Source organism: Miscanthus floridulus, chromosome 13 (genome assembly GCF_019320115.1).
Source record: "Miscanthus floridulus cultivar M001 chromosome 13, ASM1932011v1, whole genome shotgun sequence".
In the NCBI taxonomy this organism is placed as follows: Eukaryota; Viridiplantae; Streptophyta; class Magnoliopsida; order Poales; family Poaceae; genus Miscanthus; species Miscanthus floridulus.
In genome coordinates this window covers 2,810,268-2,834,431 of record NC_089592.1, presented here as the reverse complement: position 1 = coordinate 2,834,431, position 24,164 = coordinate 2,810,268, and the positions used below count along the sequence as shown (strand labels likewise).

General features: G+C 49.2%; 1 long non-coding RNA gene across 1 annotated transcript; it reads left to right on the top strand.

Annotated features, from left to right (window-relative positions):
- Positions 1-8,774: 8,774 nt before the first annotated feature.
- LOC136499153 (uncharacterized) lies at positions 8,775-10,205 on the top strand. Its single transcript, XR_010769922.1, has 4 exons — positions 8,775-9,312; positions 9,391-9,654; positions 9,745-10,046; positions 10,130-10,205. It is a non-coding gene; the product is annotated as an uncharacterized lncRNA (long non-coding RNA).
- Positions 10,206-24,164: the final 13,959 nt, after the last annotated feature.

The following is a 24,164-nucleotide window of genomic DNA, read 5'->3' as shown; positions in this document are numbered from 1 at the left end:
CAGATCCAATCTACGTCGACCACTGCTTCACCAACATCAGCTATGGCTCCAACCACATTGGATCTGGCTCCGGCCACATCAGCATCATCTTTAGCCACGCCGACAACCCATCGTTCGCTTCCTCGCTACAAAGGGAGGTAGATCAACAACACCGACCTGCTCGACTCCATCGATCGGGTCAGCACCAAGCTTGCTGAAACCCTAGCTCTGGTAGATTCGATTCAAAATCAACCTACCGAGCAGGTAACCACTACCCACAATAGATCTACCCGACCAGCTCAGGCCAGTCATCTCGCACGACTCGGTACGGATCTCGTGGTCACGTCTACTCCTGAAGGGTGCTCCATTCATCGCCGACCAGCCCCTGCAACGGGTCTCCGACTCCCTGAGTGCGAAGCCTTGATGGAGAATTACCAGGCTCAGCCATACGGCCTATGAAACACTGCTTCTGACTACGCGTACAATATACAACGCTGCTCAGATCTATGTTTTATACATCGACCTCGGCCAAAGCCATGCAACTTCATCAACATGGTTTGGATTGAGGAGCATCAAGAAGGATCGGTCCACACAGTTCAAGACGGCGGTTCAAGCTCCCCGTCCAGCATCGCATCTATTGGCTCTGACCATACTGAGCTTCAGCATCATGACAATGAAGAAGTTGAATACGATCTGGATATCCCAGACCACTCCCTGGGGTTCCCACGATTCCCATCCTTCCCACCAAGGCGAGGAGACTTAATCAATGTCGTCAGTAATGACGAACCACCGGCAGTTGGTGAAATAGAACAAGAAAGGCTAGCACGTGAAGCACACAATATTGACCGGTTTAATCGCAGACAAGCCAAAGCTGAGGTAGAAGAGGAGGCATGACGCATAAGGTTCCAGCCACACGATCTCAATAATGCCTTTGATAGGGTAGGGGAAAAGCAGGTCTTCAGGACTCCAAGCGCCAATGTAGCCATTGCTATGGCGACAATGCAATGACTACCCAATACCCCAGAAATCCAGGCAATTCATGATGATGTACAAGCCTACCTGACGGCTGCTATAGCCCAGACCGCAGAGATTGCAAACCAAGCCCGGGCTCCGTCCGTCTCAGTCGAATCAAGCCACAGTCGCCAGTACTCAAGTCGCCCACAGTCACCCAACCAACGTGGCTCGCGCAACAACGACCCACCAGACAACCGTCAAGGCAGAAATAGTGGTCATGATGGTGGTCGGGATAACAACCGCCGCAACAACCGGGATGATAATCGACGAGACAACCACGACAATCGCCGTGATAACCACGATCGCAGGGTCAACCAGGGTGGCAATCGGGATCGCCGTGATGGCAATAACGATCTCCGCCATTCCCTCGGAGAACGCGATCTGCGCGATCGCATTAACCAAAGAGCCAACGATCGTGGATCCCATGAAACCTATCGCCGTATGGAATATGATACTACCCACGGCCCTCTGGGTTTGAAGCAGTTTACTCCTCACCTTCGCCAAGCCATGTGGCCAAAAAACTTCAAGCTCGAAAAACTCCAGAAGTACGACGGCAAGGAGAACCCCGAGTTATGGGTCATGCTCTACGAAACCACGTGCAGATCAGCCATGGCTGATGAGCACATCATGTCTAATTACTTCCCAGTCGTCGTCGGCCATGCAGGCCACCAATGGCTGGTCAGCTTGCCGGCGAACTACTTTGATTCTTGGCAAGAGCTCAAGCAAGCATTCATCGACAACTTCATTGCTACTTGCGAACAACCCAGCAACAAATATGATCTGCAGCGGATTCGAGATCGCAAAGATGAGCCACTGCACGAGTACGTCCGATGCTTCTCGGAGATGCACATCAAGGTCCCATCAATCTCCGACAACGAGGCAATCAAAGCTTTCATCACTGGTCTCTGCTTCCACGATGCCCTAAGGGACAAGCTCCTCCGCAAAAGACCTGAATCAGTCACAGCGCTCCTAGCTACTGCTAAAAAATATGCGGACGCCGATGATGCTAAAAAGATAATCATCGAAGAAGCAGCAAAGGTTCCACGCTCTGACCACCCCCCACACCGCGACGACTACCGCGGCAACCATGGTCGGAACAACAATTTTGATCACCGCAACCAGCGCAATGATTCTCGTGACCACCCCGACCAGCGTAATCAGCGGCGTAATCGCCGTGACGATTACAGGGGCAAGCGTGCTCGGGAAGATGACGGCGAAGTCAACATCATTAAAAAAGGTGGCGGACATCGCAACTACGAAGAAGACTACGCCAAAGCATTGAAAGGACCCTGCCAACTCCATCCCAAGTCAAACCATACCATAGAGAATTGCCGTGTTCTCAAATCCATCTACACACGCCAACAGGCTCCGGATAAATCCAACAAGCCTAATGACGCAGGGGAGCAGCGTAACGAGGACAACGCTGATGAAGACGCGGATCCCTGTCACAAGTACGTCAAGCCAACCGACCGCATCCACACCATCATTGGGGGCAGAGTGCCCATCAAGACCAAACGAGAATGCAAGCTGCTCGCCCGCGCTTGCTTGAACATGGCCAATGCCAACAACCTCATCGCCGATCCGTGGCTCCCTCCTTGGTCTCACCGCGAGATCTCCTTTAGCAAAAAGGACCAATGGGCTGCAATACCTGAGCCAGGGCATTTTCCTCTGGTTCTCGATCCTTGTATCAACAAGGTTTAGTTCGATAGAGTGCTGATTGACGGTGGCAGTTCCATCGATATACTGTTCAAGCATAGTTTGCCAGCCCTGAAGATAACCCAGGCTGATCTCAAGCCATACGAGGCACAGTTTTGGGGTGTTCTCCCTAGACAGAGCTCCACACCTCTCGGGCAGATCACGCTACCTGTGCAATTTGGTACCCTAGACCACTTCCGCATCGACTACGTCAACTTCGTGGTCACCGACTTCAAAGGCACCAACCATGCTATCCTTGGCCGACCAGCGCTCACCAAGTTCATGGCCATACCTCACTACAGCTATTTGGTGCTCAAGATGCCTACTGAGAAGGGGATTCTAACTCTCAGGGGCAACGTATACGTAGCTTACACCTGCGAGGATGACAGCTTCAAAATAGTAGAGGCTCACGACCTCTCTATTCGCATGGCCGAGACCATGCTCGATGCCAAGCAGACCCTAGCCAACCACTTGGAGATCCCAGAGCTCGAGGCCCCATGCAAGAACATCAAGTCCAAAGAGCACAAAGAGATCCAGCTGGTCGACGGCGATCCTAGCAAAATGGCCCTTATCGGGGCCAACCTGGATCTGAAATAGGAAGACGCGCTCATCAGGTTTTTGAGGAGCAACGTGAGTGTGTTTGCATGGAAACCCGCTGACATGCCCGGTGTACCTCGGAACTTGATCGAGCACTCCTTAAATGTCGATGGCAAGGCCAAACCCATCAAGCAGAAGCTACGATGGTTCGCTCGCGACAAAAAGGAGGCTATTAGGGTAGAAGTTACATGGCTTTTAGCGGCCGGATTTATCAAAGAAGTGTATCATCCGGAGTGGTTAGCCAACCCGGTTCTTGTACGCAAAAGAGTAAGGAATGGAGAATGTGCGTTGATTACACTGATCTCAACAAACACTGCCCTAAAGACCCCTTCGGCTTACCTCGCATAGACGAGGTCATAGATTCAACTACCGGTTGCGAGCTGCTTTCCTTTCTCGATTGCTACTCTGGTTATCACCAGATCACTCTAAAAAAGGATGACCAGATCAAGACATCCTTCATCACGCCCTTCGGCGCCTACTGCTACACGACCAAGCCGTTCGGGCTCAAGAACGCTAGGGCTACCTACCAACGCGCCATATAGGCCTGCCTCAAAGACGAGATAAAAGATGACCTTGTCGAGGCTTATGTTGATGACGTAGTTGTCAAAACCAAGGAAGCATATACCCTTGTCGACAACCTAGAACGCACCTTTGCAGCCCTTAACACATTCCAATGGAAATTAAACCCAAAGAAGTGCATCTTTGGTGTTCCATCTGGTATACTGCTCGGCAACATCGTCAGTCATGACGGCATATGCCCTAACCCAGAGAAAGTAAAAGTTGTCTTGGACATGAAGCCACCCAAAAAGGTGAAGGATGTTCAGAAGCTTACCGAATGCATGGCTGCCCTCAGTCGTTTCATATCTAGATTAGGCAAAAAAGGACTACCATTTTTTCCAGCTGTTCAAAGCATCCGAGAAGTTTGAGTGGTCGGAGGAAGCAGACGCTGCCTTTACACAGCTGAAACAATTCCTTACATCACCTCCGGTGCTCACTGCTCCTAGAGAAGACGAAACCCTCCTACTTTACATTGCGGCAACTAATCGAGTGGTCTCCACTGCCATGGTGGTCGAGCGCGACGAGCCCGGCCACGTCTACAAGGTACAGCGACCAATTTATTTCATTAGTGAGGTGCTCAATGAATCCAAGACCAGGTACCCACAGATTTAGAAACCGATCTATGCCATACTAATTACATCCCAAAAGTTGAAACACTACTTCGACGGATATCGTGTGGTGGTCATGACTGAGTACCCTCTGGGAGACATCATTCGCAACAAGGATGCGAACAGGCGCATCGTCAAATGGGCAATGGAGCTATGCCCTTTCTCCTTGGAATTTGCAAGCTGTACTACAATCAAGTCTTAGGCACTTGTTGATTTCATCGTCGAGTGGATAGACTTAAGCACACCTGCCTCTCAGGGGCTCGCTGAGTATTGGAAGATGTACTTCGACGGCTCTCTCAACATCGATGGCACAGGAGCAGGAGTCCTTTTCGTCTCACCATCCAAGGAGCAACTCCGATATGTCCTCAGGATGTATTTCCCGGCTTCTAATAACGCCGCCGAGTACGAAGCATGCCTACACGGTCTGCGCATTGCAGTCGAGCTCGGTGTCAAGCGTCTCTATGTCTATGGAGACTCGGCTCTGGTCATCAACCAACTCAACAAGGACTAGGATACGACCAGTGAAAAGATGGGCACATACTGCAAAGCGATCAGAAAGCTAGAAGGCAAGTTCTATGGCATCGAGTACACACATGTGGTCCGGGACAAAAATCAAGCAGCAGATGCGCTGTCAAAGTTAGGATCATCCTGAGACAAAGTCCCACATGGCGTATTTATTCAAGACCTGCTCACGCCCTCCATCAAAGAAGAAGATCCCACGGTCGACAAGCCTCCAGACCAGCCATTGGTGGCTACGGTTCTAGCGTCAAACACCACCAAACCACTTCCAACCACTAAGGAGCCTGACTGGAGAGTACCTTTCATCAAGTACCTGACAGATGGTAGCGGTTACACCGATCGGACAGAAAACAAATGCTTGATGCGTCGCAGTAAGCAGTATCTGCTCGTCGATGGCAAATTCTGGCGCAAGAACGTGAAGGAGGAAATCTTGATGAAGTGTATAACCTAGGAGGATGGTGAACATCTCCTAGACAAAATCCACTCTGGCTCCTGCGGCAACCACGCGGCCTTGAGAACGCTGGTCGGCAAGGCTTTCCGAGTAGGGTTCTATTGGCCGTCAGCCGTAGCCGATGCAGAGAAGCTAGTCCGTCATTGTGAAGGTTGTCAGTTTTTTGCCAAGAGAATCCACATACTAGCACGCGAGATTCAGACTATACCAGCCTCTTGGCCCTTCGCATGCTGGGGACTGGATATGATCAGGCCTTTCAAACCGGCCCCTGGAAAATTCACATGCGTCTTTGTGCTGATCGACAAATTCTCCAAGTGGATAGAGTACATGCCCCTGGTCATGGCATCGTCAGAAAAGGCTGTCACATTCCTCGACCAGGTCATCCACCGCTTTGGCATATCCAACAGCATCATCACTGATCTGGGTACTCAGTTCACCGGGAACGCTTTTTGGGACTTCTGCGATGAAAGGAGCATAGTAGTAAAATACGTCTCGGTGGCACACCCTAGAGCTAATGGATAGGTCGAGTGAGCAAATGGTATAATCCTGGACGCCCTTAAGAAGAGGATGTACAAAGAGAATGACGAAGCTCCTGGAAGATGGCTCAAAGAGTTACCAGCCGTGGTCTGGGGTCTCAAAACCCAGCCCAGTCGCAATACCGGTGTATCACCATACTTTATGGTTTATGGCGCTGAGGCAGTGCTCCCAGCAGATATAGCCTTCAGATCAGCATGGGTAGAGAACTTTGACGAAGACAAGGCCAATGAAGTGCGGGAGCTAGAAGTGAATAGTGTAGAAGAGAAGCAGCTCGATTCTTGCGTACGTACAGCCAAATACCTTACTATTTTGCGCAGGTACTACAACAAGAACGTCAAGGAGCGGTTCTTCGTGGTCGGGGACCTTGTCCTAAAGTGGAAGATGAATCAGGCTGGTGTCCACAAACTTGCAACCCCATGGGAAGGACCCTTCATGATCAAGGAGGTTACACGCCCTACATCTTACAGGTTAGCTCACCTAGACGGCATAGACGTACCCAATTCCTGGCACATCGACAACCTTAGGTGTTTCTATGCTTAGCTACTAAGATATGTACCCCTCTTGTACTTTTGATTTATTTCAATAAAGCTATTATGATTTCTCCGACCACTCTAATGTGTCACTTCGAAGTCTATTGTTATTCTAACTCTACCAGTTAACACCGACCACCATTCCTTCTCGGGTTCTCAGAGCAGGCCCTGTCTCCGGTTCATCCTAACGCGTGCATGGGATCCGCTCTCTACGCTACGGGTGATCGGCAGGTGCTCTCTGGTTTGACTTGTGTGTTTCTATGTGTGCATAAGCTACGCACCTCACACTCTGACCACAAGACAAACCAGGGCCATACAAACCTTTTAGGATGACGTCTCGACTAAACTGGTACAACTAAACAGAATGCCAACACATTCTAACATAGTTACATCAACACGATATTCGAGCTTAAACATGTTTTCTACAAAACAAACAAGCTTATGTTGATATACAATTACGTTATTACAAGCTTGCCTGAAAAGATCCAAGTTTACAATAACCCAACTACATCTTCTTCTATAGCTATAGCCTACACTATTGGCTGGTCGGGGCACACGATGCCTGCTGCTCGCTGGGCCTGACATCGTGCTCGGGTCTTGGGGACTCTGGCATTGATCGAGCTGAAGAAGATGGCCCCGCCAATGCCTGGCTAGTCGAGACCGCAGGCTTCACCGGTTGGCTTGAAGATGACGGCGCTCCCAGCTGACTTGTTGACGGTGTTCCTTGTACGGGTGGTGTCGCACCTCCACACAGGTTAATATCGCCAATTATTTTCACCGACAAGTCCAGCTGGGTCATCCGTAGCTCCTCGGCCTTGTCTGGATCTACCTCCTTCGGGTATCTAGCCTCCAGGCGCTTGAGATCGATCAGGGGACATATGGTTTTTTGCCGCACTTTTTGTGCTTGGGATCAATTAGGGGACATATGGTTTTTTGCCGCACTTTTTGTGCTTGGGGACTGTCCCGACCACCCTCGTGCTCGGGGACTATCGCGACTATCCTTGTGTTCGGGGACTGTCTTGACCACCATCGTGCTCGGGGACTGTTCTGACCACTCTCGTGCGCTGGACTGTCTTGACCGCCCTCGTGCTTGGGGATTGTCCCGATTACCTTTGTGTTTGGGGACTATCCCGACTACGGTTATTCTCGGGGATTCGTCATTTTCCCCATGCTGCGCTCGAGGACTGCCTCGACCACTCTCCGACCATTGCTCGGGGATCTCTCTCCTCGGCTACATGTGATTTGTACTTACATACAGTTGAGAGGCATTTATTTCTTCTCACTTAGACCTTGCTACAAGGCTGATACCCCGCCTTCTAGCAAGCTCGGGAACTACATCAGTACAATGCACCTGCCGGTGCAGCTCGTATCGCTTGTACGATGATTGGATTCTCAACTAAACTAGGAATTCTTTTTAGACCCTGGCACCACGTGCCTACGTCACCTACTACCAGGCTCGGGGACTAAGTGGGCACACTTCACCTTGCGGTGAATGTGCTTATTTTATCGACCCCTACGCTCTGACTGTTGGCCATAACTACTACTATACAAGGGTCACTCACATTTCTTTTCAGAAATATAAGTGGGCACACTTGACCAGGAAAGAAATCTTTTTCTTTTTTCTTTAGAGCACCATGCATTCTTCGGACAACCAGAATCTTTGGCTATAATCGCGGTCTACTGCTCTCTGTGCTGACCAGAATACTGACACATTTGCTTGGTCAATGTTTCAACCAGTTGGAGATGACATGAACACAGACCACATTAGCCGAAGAAGATCAAACGGTATGTCGCAACATAACACATGGTGCTCGGGGACTAGCTGTGGGGGTATTAACCCCTATACCCTTACGGCTAGATTTGGGCCGGCCCACTAGAAGACGACGCGTGGCCCAGCCGATCTGCTCGGAGTCCCGTGCAAGGAATCAAGGCAGATTTGGAGACCAAGCAAGATCCTGGTCAGTTAGAATAGGAATCCTTATCCGGCCACCTATGGCAATTATAACTGGTTAGGATTAGTTTCCAGATCTGTAACCCTGCCCCCCCCAGACTATATAAGGTGGGCAGGGGACCCCTCTCAAAATCATCTCATTTTACATACAACAATACAATCAGACGTAGGACATAGGTATTACGCCTTCACGGCGGCCGAACCTGGATAAAACCTCGTGTCTGTCTTACGTCACCATCTCGTTTGTAGCTTGCGCACCTATCTGCCGATAATCTACTACCTTGGGCATACCCCTAGGTAGACTGCCGACCATATTTCGTCGACACCTCGTGAACAGCCGATATGTGAAGAACAAGTGGCCCCTGGAGCAGGTGATGCACAAGTTGACAAGGACGTGCCTGAATGGGAAGCTCGAAACAAAATCCCAATCAAGATAAGGCCATCGTATGTGGGCATTAATGACGTCTCGTCGGTGCACAAGTGGATGGCCCATGACCAGTTCAAGCCTAAGAACCAAGTAAAAGAATTCAGAGCACCAGCTTCTGAGGAGGGCACCACTAGCAAACTGCACAAAGGGTATAACAAGTATCCACTTGTTGATAACCTCAAATGGTCAAATGATTGCCCGGATAAATATGAAAAAAGCAAGAACTTCCTACCAAACCGAGTCATACAGTGCTTGCCACGTGGAATGAGAAAGTTCCACGATTGGTACTTGCGTGCTCAGATAACAGAACTAGAAATCTTACAAGCATGGATCCCTGCCGGCACATTTGGAGCCCCAGGTGGGCAAATTGCCGTTGAGTTTAAGGATATCCAGGCATGCTTCCACCTCGGACGAATGGAAATGGATCTAATTCGCATGTGGTGCCTGTAAGTCCTTACCCTCTCGATATGATATGAATGTAATCTTTTGGTTTTGTTGTAACTAACCCGCACCGTGATTTGTAGAATGCAAGCGGACTTTGTGAGAAAGAGGCCAGCTCTGAAACACGGGTATATAGACCCTTCACCTATAGCATCAACAAATTTTAATTACCCTAAAGAGTGGAAACTAGATTGCAAAGAACTAGGAGGTGGAAAGACACTTAAGGAGAAAGAGGACATCAGGAACAAGAAAATATTGGAAGAGTCCCTCAAGGTTGCGGCATACATTACCCTATGTTTTAAAAATCTCCAACAACACGATAATATATGGATACCATACCACTTCAAGTAAGTTCGACTGTATACTTAGCTTTGTTCAATATACTTTGTTCGATGCAAAAGAGCTTATGTGTTCCTTCTATGACAAAATTCATGCAGCGATCACTAGATTTGCATAGGCGTCTGGCTCTCACATAGCATGGCATGGGTCTTTGATTCAGCGGATTTCCCAGTCGAGACATACGAAGACTTCATAGCGATTGTCAAGACATATACATATCGACAATCCTCATTTTAGCTACTATGTTTGTATACATACTTGTAAGGTTCAATGTGGGATACTAACAAGTTGCATTTGCTAAAACCATTGGAACAGGGCATTCAGGCACTATGTCCAGGAACATAAGGGGAGGCATCATCCAAATAGGAAGGAAAAGTTGTATGTCAAAACTCTATGTGCGGTAAGTGTCATTTACTTTGGTACTCCATATATTACGTGTCTGTCAATAGCATTACTTAACATCTCCATATGCAAAACACACAGTGCCCCAAGCAGAAGCCTGGGAGTCTACATTGTGGATACTACACATGTATTATGATGAGTACCATCGGTGGCTACACAGAAACCCCAATCTGGTAAGTTTGAACCTCTTCGCTCGTAGTATGAAAAGTTCGCATATGTTGTGATATAGTAAACCTAAACTTGTTCTCTTGTAGTTGGAGAAAGATAAAGACATGAGAAGGAACCCATACAAGGATGACGAGCTCTTAGAGATGGTCGGCGACCTTTGCAACTTCATAATGGACCAGATTGTGTACCATAAAGGCACTTACCATCATCTTCTTTCCGACTTAGGTAGTAATCCTCTATACCAACACCTTCGTGAGACTGATAGGCCAGCCCTAGGCCATTGATGACAATGTGGACTTGTGGTATGGTTTGGATCTTACTTTGGAACGGTTTGGACTTTGTTTTGCATGTGGACTTGTGGATTTCTTAATGGACTATGTTATAATGATGGACTTCATAATGGACTATGTTGTAATGATGGACTTTTGTGAATTATGACTTGTGATGATGTTCTAAATAATGGTCTTGTGTTTGTGGATGTATATATGTATATTTATGGCGGTCAAATTCGAATTTGAATTATATATATATATATATATATATATATATATATATATATATATATATATATATATATATATATATATATATATATATATGGTCAGATTTAAATTTGAATTATTTATTTTCTTTGCTGGAAAATCCACTGTAGGGGCGGTTCTTGATTGAACCGCCCTTACAAATACACACAGCAGGGGCGGCTGGTGATACAGCCGCCCTTACAGAAGTCCACTACAGGGGCGGCTGATATTACCAGCCACCCCTACAGAAGGCACTGTAGGGGCGGCTGAAAACACCAGCCGCCCCTATAGAGGGCACTGCAGGGTCGGTCAGGAAACCGCCCCTACAGAGGCACCCTCTGTAGGAACACCCTGGGAAGGGCAGCTGGCGTAGCCGCCCCTGTAGAGGCTCTAGAGCCGCCCCTACAGTTAACTTCTGTAGTTAACTCTAGAAGGCCGTGGCCGCTTCGACGCCGGCACCGCTGCAACGCTCGTCCTCAGTTTGCGACATCAGAGATCCAGAGTGGCCAGGCCATGCCAGGCGTAGGCGCAGCTGGCTGCTGCCATGCTGTGCCACCATCCTTGGCTACCGGCCGGCCAAAACTGGCCATTCCCCGCTCTGCTCTGCGTCATCCGAAAGAAGAAGGGTGAAAAACTAATGTTGCAAGTGTATGTTTGAAGTGTTTTAGATGTTTCAAGTGTATGTTGCAAGTGTATGTTTTAAGTGTTTTAGATATTTCATAAGTATATTGCAAGTGCTTCATATGTATGTTGCAAAATTAGATCGGGATGTTGCATACGTTGCAATGGTTGTACACGTATGTTGTAAGCGTCTGTTCTAAATGTTTCATCTATTTTTCAGGCGTATGTTTGCAAGTGTGTTTATCTTGATGTTGCATGCGTTTAATCTAGATGGTGCATATATTTTGCAATGGTTTTTTCAACCATTTTTATGTATTTTTACAAGTGCTTTAGACGTATGTTGTAAATATTTTATTTAGATATTTCAAAAGTAGATTGGGTGTTGCATCTCTCTCCTCGCCTTCTGCTGTCTCGCCTCGGTGTTTCCTTCTCTTCTCAATGCCGATAATATTCGGGTGGTGTGGGCCCACGTGGGAGCAGGCAGCTTGGGTGGAGCGAGTCATTCGAGTGGCGTAGAACCCGAGCAGGTGGGGCGTGTGGCACGAAGCAGGCGTGGGGAGCTACGTCCGGACATGGGCCTAGGGCTGGACGTCCGTGCATTATCTTGCCCCGGGCCTGGCTAGCGCTAGGACATCTGGATGCCCACGCCTGCCCCGCTGCGCAAGCTGCTGCGGCTGTCTGCGCATGCTGTGCTTCCCGCCTGCCCTACGTCTTCTACTGCATCTACCCGACGTTCATGCGCTTGTCAGGTAGAGTTTCCGCGCCAAGCTCGAATTGCCACGGTGAGATGGAGGGAAATAAAGGGAATGGAAGGGAGGGGATGTAGAGGAAAGGAAAGGCCAAGGGGCGCCGCGTGAGAAAAGCGCGAGGTAGGAGCTGAATCCCTGCGGCATGCCGCTGTCCGCCAGCCACCGACACCATTGCAACATATGCAACACTAGATCTACTTTTAAAATATCTATATGAAACATTTGCAACATAAGTATAAAATAGATGAAACACTTGAAATACGCTCTTCAAACATACGGGTGTAGCCATTGCAACATGTGCAACACCAAGTCTACTTTTAAAACATTCAGATAAAACATTTGCAACATATATCAGAAAACACTGAAACACTTAAAACATAAGCTTGCACACATGCGTATTTTATCATTGGAACATATGCAGCATCCTAGATATACTGTTGCAACATCCAGATGAAATATTTAAAACAAAAGTTTGAAACTCCTAAAACAATTGAAACACAGCGTTCGCCTGCAAGGCCATGGCCTACCTATAGTGGGGAACTGCTGTAGATCAGCGAGGAGTACAGGAAGCGGATGGAGGCCGCCCTGGGGGCGCTGGAGTGGCAATAGCGAGCCCCAGTCAAGCAGGGAGGCCGTGCCGGGCCGCTGCCTAGAGGGCCCCCCTGAGGAGAACCATCTCCTAGGCCACCCTCGACGTCATGGCTCGTGGGCTGCTCTAGCACCCTCGCCACCGCCGATAGCACATATCCCATCGAAGCCGCCCGGACGGACAGCGACGACATGGGGGGGGGGGGGGGGGGGGCGGACGCGGCAGTGCGTGTGTGGATGGAGCGCAGCACGGGAATAGGGAGCCGTGCGTCGCCGGCGGGCGGGCGCATAGCGGGCAGGAGCGAGTCGCGAGGCGGGTGTGTGAGTGCACGGCTTCCGGGTAAGGACCATGGGTAGGAGCAAGTCACGGGGAAAGACAACCGCAAGACGGGTGTGTGGGCGTGCGGCGTCTGGATAAGGACGGACGCCCGTGTCAGAGTATTACTGTAATATAAAATATTTGTAATTTACTAAATATAATTTTATTTTTATAATAAAGGAAGTGGTAGTGTTTAGATGCAAATTTAAAGGGTTACCTAGATATATTATCTATCAGAATGGTAGTGAGTAAATTTGATATAAATTTAGAGGTTTACATTAAATTATATTTCGTAATGATAGAGTTGGGTAATTTAGATGTAAGTTTATGGGTTATCGGAGACATAAGCATTATAAGTTAATGTTTAATACCTTTAAAGTATAAAAAATAGTTATATTGATTATCTCGTTTTATTATTTTTCTAACACATACACATATATATACTATAATATTTTAAATTACGTATTCTCTATGTTGTTCTTGCACGGGTTAGAATATTAAGACACATAAGCACTAGAAGGTCATGTTTAATATCTACAACTGATAAAAATTAGTTTATTATTGTGTTATTTATCTTATCTAAGAATTACATGTGTAGTGGTAGGCCTTATTAACAAAAATAGTGTTTACAATATGTTGTCAGTATAGATATATCGCAATATTTTAGTTAAATGAATACACTATATATGTTTACTTTGAGTTAGTTTTATATATATTAATAATAAGTTGGTTTTTCTATATATTAATTATACCCTTTTTATTAATGATATTACAGAAAAACTACAGCTTTTATATAAGTTGTTCTCTCTTAACATATATAACGACAATATGGAACTCGGTCTAATCTAACTACGTAATTAAGCATGAGTGATCTTTTTGGGGATTTACTTCTTTTCATCAATGTTATGTGTGGAACGGATCTAGATCAACTCGCTATATCAACGAGCCAACGCTACCTACGTACACGGGAGCTCTATCATGTTCCCCACTATTAATTCAACCTGACAAGATATACATCATCTTTTTTTTTTGGGGGGGGGGGGGGGGGGGGGGGGGGTGGTGAGGGGCGGAGGACAGACAAGATATACATCATCTTGACTAGAAACACTGCAAGAAATGAAAATATGGTTTTTTTTATACTATAACCACACTTAATAATAAAATAACAAGTAATAGAAACGTCTGAAACGAGTCATCTCAATTCATGCTTGCAGCCGGTACCACCAACCGCCAATAATTTTTATGGTGCTCTTTTTGTTCCTCTGCTCTTTCTGGATGCAAGATACAAACTGAAGAAAGCATGAGTTGCACCTAATCTGTGGATCACGATGAGATCATTCTTCACCCACTTGCACTTTTACCAATAAACAACAATAACAAGAACCCAATGGTTTGTTTCTTAGCGTTTAATCTTTAATGTGTCTTGCTCAAAGCTGCAAGACGTACGTTTTTCCTCATGGAGTATAATATAATAAATAACTGGAGTGCAAAATATATTATGTATATTTGCACGTACTAGTCTTATCTAGATGTATATATCTTGCAACTTTGGTCGCTATTTGATGTACGACATGCAAAGCACGCAGAGACGGTAAAATATAACGCAACTTGTGTTGAGACGTCACCCTATACGTCCTCCATTATTTCTTCAATTCAAATTTTGAACATTAATTTGGTAAATTCTGTTGAGTTACAAATTGCAATAATGAATTTGACTGTCTGCGACCGTTCTGCAGGGTCAACTTCATAGGTTGGTTTACATCAACCGTCTTAGGCTCCACACCGTAGTAGTGGACCTTATGGGCTGGCACAGAGATGAAATTGAGACCGGGCCGGGGCTGAGTTTCTCTTTTTGTTTCTTTCTTTTTTTGTTTGATCCTCTTTCCATTTCCTTATTTTTTTTAAAAAAAAGAGAGAGGAGAGGAACCTACATGTTAGATCCTACTATTCCTAAACACTTGTACCTTTTAACTGGCAACAGATACACAGGTTGAATTCCTAATGCAGAATTGCATACTATCATCTGCATGTATGTAAGCACTAGTAACGTACGACAATCCAGCACTACATATGTGCATGGAAATGGTGTGAAAAAAGAAAATAAACGAAGTGCAGATGCACATATCTACTTCAATCTTATTCTGCATGGGTCCAATCCACATAACAATACAGTAACAATGAGACAGCTGAAGATGCATGCACTGACATGCATGTTGCTGCTATTTGTTCTGCTTGCATACTGCTGATTGCTGAAGACGACTGCCGAGAAAGAGGTCTCTGATTGGTTTTGCATCTGAGTGAGAGCAAGGGCTTGTTTAAATCTAGGGAGTAAAGTTTTAGGGTGTTATTTTAGGTGTCACGTGGGTGTGGCATGGGTGTTCGGATATTAATAAAAAAATAAATTATAGAATCTGTCGGTAATCCGCGAGACGAATTTATTAAGCCTAATTAATCTGTCATTAGCACATGTGTTACTGTAGTACCACATTGTCAAATCATGGATTAAGATTCGTCTTCGGAAATTAGTCGTAAACTGTGTAATTAATTATTTTTAGCCTATATTTAATACTTTATACATGTGTTCACATATTCGATAGGAATAAACTTTAGAGAGGGAATTAAACAAGACCTGAGTGGTCTACCCTACCCTGTCCATGGATCAGCATTTAGCAAGCAGGCTGTGGCTGCCTTGTATATATTCTACTCCCTTCGTTGCAAATTGTAAATATATTTGACTTGTCTAGGTACATGACTTTTGTTGCGGACCTAGATAGATATATGCTATATCTAGATACGTTGTAAAAGCTATGTTTCTCGAAAGGCTAGAACCACGTATAATTTGGAATGGAGGGAATACTATTCAGTGTTCAGTATGTATTCAAGTATTATTACTCATTCTACTGCAGTCCTGGCTGGCTAGTACTGGTAGTACTAGTACTTATTAGATAATCTACTACTACTGTCGGTGCAGAATGTGACCAACTAGTGAATATTTGTAGTTTCGCTGTACGTTGTGATCGGAGGTGGCCTAGCACTCAATGACATAGGATTTATACTGGTTCGGGCAACGTGCCCTACGTACAGTCAGGGTCGGTCGGTGACTTTATTCCTGAGCCCAGGTGCTCGAAGTTTACAGTGGGGTTACAAACGAGAAGGAGAAAGATGTGGTGTACAAGAGGTTCGGTCGGCTCCGACCGGAAGGGACGAGAGTGACAGGAACTTCGTTATGAGCTAGGTGTTCAAGCGTGTGCTTGCGGTCAGAACTTGGTGGTTCTATGGTTGTGAGCTATCGATCTAAGGAACTCTGGCCTACTGGAATCGGTCTTCGATCATCCGGTCCCCTCTGTTGGAGGGAGTGCATCACCTTTTATAGATGAAGGGGATGGCTTTACAGGTGAGAGGGAGAGGGTATGGATGTTTTTAAGCCTTGTTGCCCACGCTGATGAGGATCAGATAATGGTAGGCCCCCACAACGCTGTTGATGTCACTTTAGAATGTGAGGTGCACATGAGAGGTGGCGTTGTCTTCTTAAGGAAGGGTTGACGTCAGTACTTGCAAAAAACTATTTGATGCCTACAGGTATGTGAGGAGCCTCGCTATGTTCACCCGGTACGGTAAATCCTGGTGCCCATACCGCTATCGATGTCCAGGGACACGCGGGGGGTTTTACCGTATGGGAGTTTTAGCGGCCCCTACAATACTGTAGTGGGAGATATCGGCGCCTACAATACTGTTTGTGTCAGGGTGGCTGCAGAGTGCTGTTCCGTGTAGGGTATGGTCCCTGGTATAGTGGTTTTGACTTGTGAGCCTTGCCTTGCCTTTCTCCGCATGCCTTCTGGTTCCTTCCGAGCGGGCATCCCCGGTCGGATGGCTCTAGTCGGCTCTGAGTGCGCCGGTCGGAGAAGAGCGGTGAGCAGGGTTCCTACGAGCCCCGGTCGGAGGGACACGGGGTCGGAGTCAGAAGTAGGGCTCGGGGCAGGACTTTCGATCAGAGAGGCCGTCCGGAGGCGGCTAAAGCCCGAATTGAGTGCTCCGGTCGGAGAGGTGAGCCAAAGTAGCTGATGAGCGGGCGTTGCTCTTCTTGGGCCTAGCCTTCCGGTTGGTTGCTGGACCGTTCCTTTGCCCTGTTGTTTTTAGACTCTTGGGCCGAGCCTTGGAGCAGAAGCCGGTCCCCGAGGGACCCTGGGTTTATGAACCCGACAGGAGCCTCCGAGCCCCTGGGTGATTCGGGTAGAATTGTCTGGGGGATTTTTGTCTTTTTGGCGGGTGCGCGCGAATGCACCCGCGGGTGTAGCCCCCGGGCGGTTCAGGCAGAACCGTCTGGGGGGTGTTCTGTGCTATCAGGAGAAGTTTTCTGTTTTATCAGTGGGTGCGCGCGAGCGTACCCGCGGGTGTAGCCCCTGAGCCTCTGGGTGGTTCTGGTGGATCCGTCTAGAGGGTGTTTGTTTTAGCATTCGTGTGTGTGTTTTTTGTTTGAGACGGAATTTAACCAAGGCGTCGTTGTGCAGCCGAGGTGTTTTTTAACTTACTAATCCTGGTGTTGATGCGCGCCGTGGTTTGGGCGAGGAAGTTAGTCCGAGTGTGAGAGAGCTCACTGATCCTGGCGTTGATGTGTGTCGTGGATTGGGTGAGGGAATTAGTTCGGTAGTCAGAGAGCTCACTGATCCTGGCGTTGGTGTGCGCTGTGGTTTTGAAATGGTTAGTTCAGGGGATGGATGAGACCATGCCCGTGGGTCCTGGTGTCATGGATCCCTGGCCTCAGCGCAGCTTGGACAGCTGAGGTAGTTAGTTCAGTTAGTTTTCACGCGAGTTCAGAGTCGTGGTCCCTTGATTTTTGGAGCATAGTTGGAAATGAAGCCGTTACGCAAGTTCGGAGTCACGGTTCCAAGCCATAGACGGATGTCGTAGATCCTGTGGACGCGAGTTCGGGGTCGCGGTCCCTGGATTTCTTTGGAGTGTAGTAAAAAATGAAGCCGTTACGCGAGTTCGGAGTCACGGTCCCAAGCCGTAGCCGGATGTTGTAGATCTTGTCGACGCGAGTTCGGAGTCGCGGTCCTGAGGTTTTTGGCATTTGAGCCCCCGAGCCTTGTTGGGCCTTCGTGGGGGTCGATGTGAGTTGTTTTTGCGTTACCCCATCTGGTTGCTCACAACCGGAGGGGCTAAGTTTCGTCTCTTGCCCCGATCGTTCGGGCTCAAAGACTAGCTCGGTGAATTCGCTAACGGGTGTGATCGAGTGGAATCCGGGTCCGTCGTTCGTGACAGGGTCGGCATAGCCCTCTTGTGATATTCCACTACTCCTTTACCTGTAGCACGGCAGATGCCTAGGTCGTTCCAGAGACTGACCCCGGGTGGCCTAATGGCCTCCCTTTGATGGAGATTCTATGGGCTTGGCGAGAGGTTTAGGATCGAACGAGAAGGTTGAGATGACACAGTTTGCCAGACCGAGCGAAGGCCGCACGGTGCTCATCTACGGTTTTCTCCCCTGGCTCTGTTGTTTGCTCATGTCGAATGAGGCAACTGCCGCTTCGTGATGCAACACGGACTGTTCTGGTGCATTTCGCTACACGTGCGATGCTCAGTTCCCGAGCCCCCAGGCGATTCAGGGCCCGAATCATCCGTGAGGTGTGGGCGTATGGAATGAGATGCGTGTATGGATGTATGAGATGATTGTAATGAAATAGAGGGGGTTTGATAGTGTTTACCTTGATGATTGGAGTGACGGGGTTCGAAGGGCTTTAGTCAGAAATGTCCGACCGGGACCTTGATGGCCTAAGTGATGGGGTTTTGGAAAGCTTCAGTCGGAAATGTCCGACCGGGACCCGTGCTCGTCGTTCGTGACAGAGTCGGCATGGCCTACATGAGGCACCCCTTTGCTTCCTTACCTGGGTAGCTGCCTCGTGTGCATGAGAAGGTCAAGAGCTCCATGTTCTTCTACTGATCATCTATGGGTGCGACGCCCTTGAGGTATCCATTTGTGCTTGCCGAAGCCGAGGGAGCGGAACCGAGCGGATCCCTGGCGGTTGCAGTGGTATTTGCAGTAGTAGAAAATGTAAAGGTTTTGTTTGTGGGTGAGTCCCCGTGTGAACAATTTTTTATATTTAATGAATACATCAGTACTGTCCTTGTGACAGAACCATGACATCCTTTCCCTATTTATATCCTAGCATAACCTTCGTTCTTATCCTTTCTCTCTCATACCTGCCCGTTTGCCCCATAGGTTGCGACCTTAGGAGTCCGGGGCATGGCCCACGAGGCTCGACTGCTTGCGTCCGTAGGGAAAGGCGGGGTGCGTTCGGTTGGGAGTAAGAACAGAGTTATGTAGGGTAATCGAGGACATGGAATGTGTTTCCGTTCAGGAACAAAGTTGTTTATTATGTGATGACAAATGAAAAAAGAGGTAATATACAATATAGTACCCTTATGGAGCCCCCAAGCGACCCGGGCTGAAAGTGTTTCAGGCAGGGGTGCTCTTATGGGAGCATGTTTTAACTAAAAAGTGGTTTAGACCATATTTAGGGGAAAAACGACGTAGCTGTTCAATGTTCCAAGTGTTGGTGAGAGCGTTGCCGTTGTTGTCCTCCAGTCGGTAGGTGCCTGGTCGGATTACTTCGATCACCGTATAGGGCCCTTCCCATGGTGGAGAGAGCTTGTGCTTTTCCTTCATTGATTGGGTCCTCCAGAGCATGAGATCGCCGACTTCGAGTATCCTTCCCCTAATCTTCCTTTCGTGGTACCTGTGGAGGGTTTGTTGGTAGCGAGTGGAGCGGATGACGATCGTTTCATGGGCCTCTTCGAGTAGGTCGACTGCATCTTGTTGAGCCTCCGTGGCTCAGTTGCGGTCAAAAGCCTTCACTCTTGGTGCGCCGTGGTCGAGGTCGGAGGGCAACACTGCCTCAGCCCCGTAGGCCAGGAAGAAGGGTGTGAATCCCGTGGATCAGTTTGGGGCCATTCTTAGGCTCTAGAGGATCGTTGGAACCTCTGCTACCCAATGCCCAGCGTACTTATTGAGTCGGTTGAAGATGCGTGACTTGAGTCCTTGGAGGACCACGCCATTGGCACGTTCGACCTGACCGTTAGTTCATGGATGTCCGACTGAAGCCCAATCAATCCTGATTCCGTATCCGTCGCTGAAGTCTAGGAACTTTGTCCCGGTGAAGTTAGTCCCATGGTCAATGATGATACAGTTAGGAACACCAAACCGGTAGATGATGTTGAGGAAGAATTTGACTGCCTCCTTCGACCGGATCTTGGTGATGGGTTTGGCCTCTATCCACTTGGTGAATTTGTCGACTGCTATGAGTAGGTGAGTGAAACCGCATGGGGACTTTTTGAGGGGTCCTACCATGTTAAGGCCCCAGACCGTGAATGGCCAGGTGACGGGGATGATTTGGAGCTCCTATGCCGGCAAATGGGTTTGCCGAGCGTAGAACTGGCATCCTTCACACCTGCGGACGACCTCCTCCGCATCTCATAGCGCGGTTGGCCAGTAAAAACCTTGGCGGAAGGCTTTTCTGACCAGCGACCTTGGGGCCGCGTGATGCCCGCAAATGTCGGCATGGACCTCGAGGAGGAGCTGCCTCCCTTGGTCGGTGGGGATACACCTCATGAGTACTACTGATGGGCTCATTTGTAGAGCTTGTTATCGAGCGCGATGAAGGTCTTTGCGCGTCGAGCGATCCGTTGGGCTTCAGTCCTTTCGGGTGGGAGAACCTCCTTGAGGAGGTAGGCGAGTAGCGGTACTCGCCAGTTGGTTTGATCAAGTGTCAGTACGGCGATGTTTGCGGGTGGCGTAGAGGTACTAGGGTCAAAGTCCCCGGGCACTGGCTAGGCGTCGGGGTCGGAGCCCCCGAGCGTCGGCGGGGCGTCAGGGTGTGTCTGGGTTGGACCTTCCAGGATGCTGACGGACGGCTCGTGGACGTCGTTGATGAAGACCCCGCTTGGGGATGGATCCCGCCTAGCGGCTAGTTTTGCGAGGAAATCGGCGGCATCGTTGTCCCTTTGAGGGACGTGATGAAGTTCGATCCCCTAGAATTTATCCTTGAGCTTGCGCACCTCTTGGCAGTATGCTGTCATGAGGGGGCTTTTGCAGGAGGACACCTTCATGACCTGATCAACGACTAGTTCTGAGTCACCGTAGATGTAGAGTCACGTAGCTCTAAGCTCGACGGTGATGCGGAGCCCGTTGATAAGGGCCTCGTATTCCGTGGCATTGTTTGAAGCTGAGAAGTGGAGGCGGATGGCGTAGTGGAGCCTACTCCTGTCTAGGGAGATCAGAACCACTCTGACCCCCGAGCCGGGCGCCATCACAAACCCGTCGAAGTACATTGTCGAGTACTCATGGGTGACGTCTGGGGTCAGCAGCTGGAGCTCCGTCCATTCGATGACAAAATTCGTGAGAGCCTGAGACTTAATAGCGGTGCGGGGGCTATATCTGATGTCATGGCCCATGAGCTCGAGTGCCCACTTGGAGATTCATCCCGCGACATCGCGGTTGCGAATGATGTCTTCGAGCGGGTATGCAGTGATGATTATGACTTCGTGGTCGGTGAAGTAGTGTGGGAGTTTCCTGGTCGCCATTAGTACGGCGTATAGGAGTTTCTACACCTAAGGGTACCAGACCTTGGGGTCGGTAAGTACTTCTCCGATGAAGCATACGGGTCGTTGTACCTTGAGCTGGTGTCCCGGTTCCTCCCTCTCGACGACCAGGGCGGCGCTCACCACGTGGTTACTTGCCGTGATGTAAAGGAGGAGGGGTTCTCCCCGTTCGGGAGCGATGAGGATTGGGGCCGACGTCAGGGACGTTTTAAGGCTTTCGAGAGCCTGCTGGGCTTCCTCAGTCCAGACGAAGGCGTTCGTCTTTTTGAGAAGCTTGTAGAGTGGCATCCCCCTTTCGCCGAGCCAGGAGATGAAGCGGCTTAGGGTAGCCAGGCAGCCGATGAGCCTCTACACGCCCTTGACATTGCGTATGGGACCCATGTTGGAGATGGCTGCAATCTTTTTGGGGTTGGCCTCGATGCCACGCTCGGATACGATGTATCTGAGCAGCTTCCCCTTCGGAACCCTGAAAACACATTTTTTGGGATTCAGCTTGATGTTGAACCTTCGGAGGTTCACGAATGTTGTGGCTAAGTTTGCGATCAGATCACATGCTCGAGCCGTTTTGACCACTATGTCATCAACATAGACGGCGATTGTTGGTTTTGACCGTTCGGCCTGATCAGGCTGATCGGGCGGGTCGATTTGGTCGGCGAAGCATTGCTGCATGCACCTTTGGTAGGTGGCGCCATCGTTCTTCAAGTTGAAGGGCATGGTTACATAACAGTATGAACCATATGGGGTGATGAACGAGGTTGCGAGTTGATCGGACTCTTCCATCATGATCTGGTGATAGCCTGAGTAGGCATCTAGAAAGGAGAGGATCTCGCAACCTAAAGTGGAGTCGATTATCTGGTCTATGCGCGGCAAGGCAAAGTGATCCTTTGGACATGCCTTGTTGAGTCCAGTATAGTCAACACACATTCTCCATTTTCTGGTCTTTTTTCTAACAAGGACGGGATTGGCGAGCCAGTCGGAGTGAAAAATCTCCTTGATGAATCCGGCTGCCAGGAGCTTGGCGATCTCTTCGCCTATGGCCTTGCGCCTCTCGTCGTCGAAATGACACAGGCATTGCTTGGCAGGCTTTGGGCCTGGGATAAGGCATAGTGCGTGCTCGGCGACCTCCTGTGGTATCCCCGGCATGTCAGAAGGCTGCCATGCAAAGACATCGTGATTGTCGCGTAGGAAGTCGACGAGCTCGCCCTATTGGGCTGGGAGCTGGGTCCCGATTCGCACCGTCTTGGCTAGGTCGGTGGGGTCAACACCCACTGCCTTGGTTTCCTCGAGTGGGCGAAAGGCCGTCGAGGAGGTCGGTTTGCTGTAGTCTAGGACTGCTGGGGTTGATGACTCCCCGAGTTGCAGGAGCTCGGATGAGTTGATGACCACGGTGGCGAGTTAGTAGTGCTCGTGGTCGCACTTGAAGGCATGCGAGAAGGCGCTACTCACGGTGATGACGCCGTTTGGTCCCAACATCTTTAGCTTGAGGTAAGTGTAGTTGGGGATTGCCATGAACCTTGTGTAGCATGGCCGCCCCAAGATGGCATGGTAGGACCCTGGAAAGTCCATCACCTCGAAGGTGAGGACCTCCGAGCGGAAGTTGGCCCGGCTGCCAAACGTGACGGGTAGATCGATCTGTCCGAGCGGGTATGCCTATGCTCTCGAAATTACCCCGTGGAAGGGGGAGCACGTCAGGCGGAGCTCCAATCAGGGGATGTGCATGGCATCGAGGGTGTCGATGTACAGGATGTTGAGGTCGCTACCCCCGTCCATCAGCACCTTCGTGAGGCGCTTCTTGTGAACGATGGGGTCAACGACAAGCGGGTAGTGTCCCGGTCTTGCGATGTAGGAGGGATGGTCCCTCTGATCAAAAGTGATCGGGGATTCCAAGCAGCTAAGGAAGGAGGGGACGGCCGTCTCGGTGGCGCATGCCTCCCTGTAGCATACCTTATGCTAGCGTTTAGTCCAGATGGCGTCGGACCCACCGAAGATCATGATGCACTCTTCGGGTTTGGGGAAGCTATCTCCGTCCTTGCCTACCGTGCCTCCCCTCTTGGCTGCCGGCTCCTTGCCGTCTCCCTCCTTTGGCCCGCCGGCCTATCGGAGGAAACGTTTGAGGAGCTCGCACTCCTTGTAGAGGTGTTTGATGGGGTAGGCATGGTTGGGGCATGGACCATCCATGAGCTTGTTGAAGTGGTCAGGCAGTCCCTACTGGGGCTGCTTGGCCGCACAATTGGCTGCGGCGACCAGCGTGGGGCTGCCCGACCAGCGTCGATCTTTTTTGTTTTTCTTGCCCCTCTACGTGGAAGGGCCTTCATCCAGGTCCGTGCGCTTGGCTTTGAGCTTGTCCTAGCCTCCGCCAAAGACAGCTCCGACCATCTCCTCGCCAGAGGCGTGGTTGGTGGTGACGTCGAGCAGGTCTCGGGTGGTACGGGGTTTCAAGCAGCCAAGCTTGTGGATTAGGGACTCGTAGTTCATCCCAGAGAGGAACGCGCTGATGACGTCTATGTCGATGACATCGGGGAGGGAGTTGCATCATTGGGAGAACCTATGGATGT